Source organism: Danio rerio, chromosome 14 (assembly GCF_052040795.2).
Source record: "Danio rerio strain M-AB ecotype USA chromosome 14, GRCz13ab, whole genome shotgun sequence".
Taxonomy (NCBI): Eukaryota; Metazoa; Chordata; class Actinopteri; order Cypriniformes; family Danionidae; genus Danio; species Danio rerio.
The window spans coordinates 43,016,011-43,023,060 of record NC_141034.1 but is presented as its reverse complement, the minus strand read 5'-3'; positions in this window follow the sequence as shown (position 1 = coordinate 43,023,060).

The window sequence follows — 7,050 nt, the reverse complement described above, 5'->3', positions numbered from 1 at the left end:
ACAAAGCGCTCTAGTTACAGAAGTACAGTCTCCATTTTGCACAGGCAAATGTATTTTTAACCATAATAATGATAAACCTTTAGACGTGTTGTGAGCTGGGAGATCAAGTGTATGCTTTTGTTGACACTGAACTTTTCTGGACAAATTCCTCTATTAAACAATTGTTTAAATACTAATTTACCATTAAGGGGTAGTTCACACTAAAATAGAAATGTCCTCTCCCTCAATTGTTTCCAAAGAATTTCTTGCTGTACTTTGAAGAAAGCTAGAAACTGGTAACCACCGACTTCCAAGGAAAAACCAGTACTATAGAAGTCAATACTTACAGGTTTAAAACTTTCTTAGAAATGTCTTTGTGTTTCAGAAGAAGAAAAAACTCAGGTTTGTGACAAGTGAAGGGCAGTTAATGATGGCAGAATTTTAGTTTCTCTTTAAGGCTGTACAATTTTGGGATGCTTAAGATGCAGCAAACTGCACTTTTCATTGGTATTTCTGAACAGTGACCAGTGTTATACGACAGAAATTTACTGACACTTTCTTAAATAGTAGAACTGCAGATCATTTTAACTCTCAGTCCCAGATGTGTAGAATGATTTGAAATAAGTTGACATCACACTTGTGTCAGTTGTGTCACCTGTATAGTAAACCGCCACTGGGTTCAAACTTCAGTTGTGGGTCAAATTAGTGGGTTTTATAAGTTGTGTCCCATCTAATGCAGTATAAATATACAGTGCGATGTCCATGATATATATATATATATATATTTGGGGCCATTTATGAATACTTCTTGAAAGAGTAGCACACTAGTACATAAATTGGATTGCACATAAATTGGATCTTATTCTACATAGTATGTTGTTTTGGATGCACTGACAGTTCAAAATGTCAGAATTAAATTATATGTAAATCAAAAAGATGATGCCTCAACTGCATGCTGTTTCTACTTAAAATGCAACAGAACAGAAAACCGTTACGCAAATTGGGCACACAAATTAATTGTGTTTTCACATAGTAAGGGGGGAAGAATGTTGTTCGCGAATGCACTGACATTCTCACATCTTAGTCGTGATGAAAAAATTATATGAAAATCTGAGATCCAGCTCATCATGACTAAATCATAACTAGAATTATTAAGGTGTAACTCTGGAACATGGCAGAAAAAAAAAAGTGGTCAGCCATTAATGCTTGCTATCCTCGGTGTGAACAAGTCTTAAAAGAAAAAGTTTATTCAAACATCAAAACTTGCTTTCCATTTATTCTGATTAAATTTGTTTTTAGATTTGTTTTCATATTGGTTTCCATACAAGTTTCGAAGAATGTGTGACATCCATAGTTCTACATGTTTGAGCAAAAATCTTTTATATAATCGAGTGAACTTTTAAAAGGATAAACTTTTTATTTTGGAAACCGACAATTCCCCTCGAATTTAACAGTTGAATTCAGCTGATCTCCGCATCTGGCAGGGGCACTTTTTGTTTAACTGTTGTTACAATCTTTAAGATGCTTAGTTAAAGGGGAGGAGAGTAGCATTCATTTTGTGTGAAACACATAAGCAAACACACAATATCAACAAGTAAAGGACAAAATACAACGACTAACTAAATGCAATAAAGTGAGTTTTATCTACAAAAAATAGTGATCATAATTGCAAAAAATGTTCAGTTGAAGTCAGAATTATTAGCCCCCCTGTTTATTTTTTCCCCAATTTTTGTTTAACGGAGAGATTTTTTGGACACGTTTCTAAACATAATAGTTTTAAAACTCATTTCTAATAACTGATTTATTTTATCTTTGCCATGATGACAGTAAATAATATTTGCCTAGACATTTTTCAAGATAATTCTGATGTCAACTAGAAATATAAAGAAAAATAAATATTGGCAAAAATATACTGAATATCACTGACACAAACGGGACACAAAATGTTTGAACAGATACATGGGAGAGTCCAAACAATAGAAAAAAAAAATAATAATAATCTTTTCTGTTGGCCTTTTCTGTCTACCCTAACTATCCAAAAGAAAAATATATCAGTTACTGGAAAGAAAATCGTAACTAAATCCTAATCTAACCTACACCAAGATAAGAGAAAAACAAAAGTACAGCAGGTGGAGCAAGACCTAGTGTGAGACCTAGTGTGTCTTACAAAAGGGTTATTCAAAGCCTGTGCACAATGTATGTCGCGCGACATTCTTACCGGTCCCACTCTCCAACCTATGTCCGTAACATATCATTAAATCAGATTGCACTATTAGCATCTCACTCAAACATTTCAAGTAAGTTTATCTTATAGAAAAGTACATTTTCCTATTGAAAGCTTGACCCTTAAGTTGTTACATTATGTATTAAGACCAACTTAGGCCAACAGTGTTTTGATTATTACGCCAGAAGGAGGTTTAAAGTTTCTTTTCAGCATAGCAGTGCCAAGATTGAATTATTGCAGAGTGGTATCAGTATGAAATACCCCCCCAAAAAAGCTAAATAAAAACATTAAATACAAAGTAACACAAATAAACACATTTTTCTACATCAAGCTACATCATACACGTCCAGCATGTAAACGCAATTAACAAGTACTATTAGATGAGAGTACATCCGTCTAGAAAATGACGACTTTTCATTTTCCATTGGTCTTCATACATGACGTAACAACAAAAGAGTCAAACTTTAAATAAAAAAAAAAAATCTAAACCATTTTTTATAGATGCTAATGGTCTAACCTGATTCAATGATTTATGCTAAGCTAAGCTAAAAGTGCAACCATTAGACTTGGATATCGCCTCAATGGATTTTTTAAAAATGGTAAAACTCAGCAGTTTAACTCTAGGGGGCTTTAAATTAAACCCATTTCCAAAAAAAAGCAGAGCGTTCCTTTTAGTGTAGTCTCTGTGGGACAGTGGAGGAAAATAAACGTGAGCAGAGGCGGGGGAAGGGACTGCTTCAGATCAACACATGACATGTATAAAACAGCTGCTCTGTAAAGCGACCCAGAACAAACCTGTTCAACAAAACCCACCCGTATGTGTAGTTCAAACACATTCGCTGCCTTGAATGAGAGCACTTTCTTCTTCAGAGAGCTCTCTTTTGTGCGTGTGTGTAGTCTTCAGTGTTATTTAAAGATGGCCTTCATTCATAAAGTATGAATGACTGGTTACCCACTAAAGGCTTTGCTCCGAGGCTCGCTCTTCCCTTTATAGAGGTGGAGTCCTGATGACACACGTCCTGCTGGAGCTCTGTAATGTAATCCACGCCACACTTTAATCTGCCTTAATTCCTCTGTTGCTCGTATCATGAAGTCAGTGTTTGAAAATGACTAAAGTTTTATACATTAAATATGAATAACTCTTCATAAGATGCTCCATTGTTAACCTGAATTGAAGTGTAGTGCGCTGAAAAAATGGCCTTTGCTGTTTGTTCAGATTACTTATTTAAAATGAGCTGAAACCAAACAACTCTTAGTTTTTTGGGGGGACAATTTAATTTATTTATTGAGTTCAATTCACTTAAATTTGTAAAAACTACTCAGTTAACTTAATTCCTTCATGTTGCTGCATACAAATCATTTTTAGTGATACGTTTGTTCTTAATCTTTGTTGTAAGAAGGTGGGGTGTTAGTTTATTTGTTTAATTAGAAATGTTCCAGGGTATCTGTGGGGTCTTAAAAAGTCTTTAAAAGGTCCAAAAAAAAAAAAAAAAGTCTTAAATCTACTGATGTGTTGTTGTAGGTCTTAAATCTTTGGCTTAATTTTCCTTTGATTACGTACAGCTATCCAATCTGTCTGTTAACACTCATACAATCACCAACAATCCTAAACTCAATAAAACTTTTAACTTTTTATTTAAAAATAGCATTTATTTACTGCTGAGGATACTGACCTGACCTATATATATATTTTTTTAATTAATTAATTAATTAATTAATTATTATTGTAGACTGAAGGAATTGGCAGCTATGTTTTGTTGTATTCTTAGTAAGGGTTATAAGTAAGCCCACACGGAATCTACGTGCAGAATTGCGCAGATTTTTAGCCCATCATTGATTCTGTTTGTTTAGTTGTGTAAATGTGTGTAAATTCATATTTATTCAGTTTTTAAATTCATTTTTAGTAATATTATTGACTAATATGAAAATATGTATATGATTTATTTACAATACAGTTTGTGAAGTAATATTTTCTGTCTTTTAGTAGATATATTGTGTATAAGACTTGCTTTGTTTACCAAATAAAGGGGATCTAATTGGATTTGCATTGTAAACATTACAAGTTAAAAAGGTATTATTTTTTATTTCATTTATTAAAGTTTTAGTTATGATACTCCCAAAATCCTTCCGCATAAATCAGCAAATTTTTAAAGAAATAGCAAAAAATGTCCGCAGGTTCCGCCTGGCCCTAGTAATAAGGTTTATAAATGGATAAATTTGAAAATTATTAATTAACTAAATTAGTATTACTGCATTATTAAATGTGTTGAATTTTGATAATTTTTTGGGCTTGTAAAAATCTTTTATTTAAAAAATCCATAACATTTAGCCCTGTATAAGTCTATTATTTCATTTATTGTGGTCTTAAAATGTCTTAAATTTAACTGAATGAAAACTGCAGAAACCCTTTCTTAATGACACTGTTAATGAAAATATATATATGTGGACATTAATATAAATAGATGCTTCTAAAGATGTGAACAAACACTCCAAAAATGACGTTTGCTCATGACATTCAAACTACTTAAATAGTAGTCTATAGGCCTATTGGGTCATTGATAAAATTACAATTTATTTTAAGCATTTTTTAAATCTGACAAATGTTGGCAGTTTCCAGTTTATCATGGCAGAAAAAGTTTAAATATGCATCAATTGTCATATTATTAAAGCATTGTTTTTAAAATAGTGTGCATTTAATACAATTACTGTGAATAATCTAAAATAGCTATATTGTTGGATAGGTTTACTTTTTTTATCTGGGCAGAAAATAAATAAATAAATAAATAAATAAATAAATAATATCACAAGAACCCTATTATTTATAGATTAGTGTTTTTATAATATTATTGTGCATTAATAAAATTGCACACTTTTAATGTAATATTTTGAACATGCTAAGATGTTATTATTATTATTATTATTATTATTTTACAGAAATTAAATGTAAAAAATAACATCTTAACGTGTAAAATATATATCATTAAAATTGTGCAATTTTATTTTGTCATAATGTTAACAATTAAAATCACCTCTTCTTGAGACTTTCCATCATGTAAAAATAGCTACAAAATAATAAATAAAATAAAAAACGTAAAATCTCTACAAATAATTTTTGGGCAATTTAGTGTTATAGCACTTTAATTGTGTTGCTATTGTTTGTTAGTTTTCTCGTATATTGAGAAGTATTTAGCTTTTCCATAAAAGCCTCAGCCGAACAACACAAACATGCATCATTTGTATCACCCCTCATTCATTCATTCATTCATTCATTTATTCAAAGATTTCAAACTCGGAGAGAATAAAAACGTACACACAGCATCTCTAGATGTGATGTTGTGAGGATTTGAAACTGACGTGCTGAGTGTCATGAGACGAATTTACAGCAGACTTTAATCTCATCCAAGCAGCAGATTAATCTTTGGATGAACCAGGAGCGTTCAGTCAACATCCAGCATCACACACACTGCACACACAGGGACACTACACACTGTTTATCAAGGGCACACCCTAATGATAACTCACCTGATCAAGAATGATGAATGATGTCAGGCTGAACTGATTGACATCTTCTATTAACGACACAGAGCAAATCCATATTTGGTGACTAAGAAAATGTCTTAAATAACACGGTTTTAATGTTGTCTACCTGTAACAAGTGGACGAATACTGCAAATGTGTAATATTTGACTCTATATATTCATTACTTGGGAGAAAAGGAGTGTTTTTCCCACGAATGCTTCAGGCAACGTGACACACAGAGTCGACACACAGGCGCCTCCTCGTGGCATTAATGAGACAATGCATCTGCTTTCTGCTTCAGGAAAAGGTCATGTTTCATCCTGCTGTTTGAGCGTCAGCTGGTGGGCTGTGTTCAGTAACTCTACGCGTTTACTACGAAAAGTAAATGAAAGACAATCCATCTGAAATAATACCAATGTCTTCCCGAGCTGATGGGATTGTATTGCTGGACCACCGCATGCTTTCACTGTATGTCTGTAGCTACAATAGGAGAAAAGGAATTAAGAAAACAATATTAGAGCTGCACGATATATGTTGCGATAAGATTATTACATCTATTTAGAAAGATTTCATTAATTTAGACCAACTGAGATGATCAAGTGATTGTCTATGTGGTGCATCTACATCAGGGGTGCTTAACAGGGCTGGACTGGGGCAAAAAATCGGCCCTGGCATTTTGGGCCAGAGCGGCCCACTAAATTCAATCAAAATGCTATCTATCTATGCACGTCCAATATTTTTATCAACTCATATTCTATAAAACACAAAAGCCATATATATTAAATAAATAAATAAATAAATACAAACTTTAATCTCAATTTAATTTCTGTATACTGTCCAGATATTTGTTGAGTTCTAAAAAAATACACTATTCATTCATTTGTGTTTCTTTGCATAAGTCCCTTATTTATCAGGGGTTGCCACAGTGGAATGAACTGCCAACTATTCCAGCATGTTTTATGCAGCAGATGCCTTTCCAGCCACAACCCATAATTGGAAATCACCCATACACACTTATTCACACACACTCATACACTACAGCCAATTTAGCTTATTCAATACACTATTCACTCAGCCTATACTCAATAATAAACATAACAAAAACTACCTGCTAATGCATGGGTAAATCTTCAAAGGGAACAGTGTTACATTTTAACCTCATTCACCTCATCCTGCTTGCTGTTTCACTATCTAAACAATGAAAACATAATATAAGTCAAATTTGTTTCATTTTGATATTATGATTAACAGACACCAAACAGCCTCGTGTAGCTGCATATTTATATGAGCATCATCTTCACTCTGCATATTTATAACAAAACAGGGCT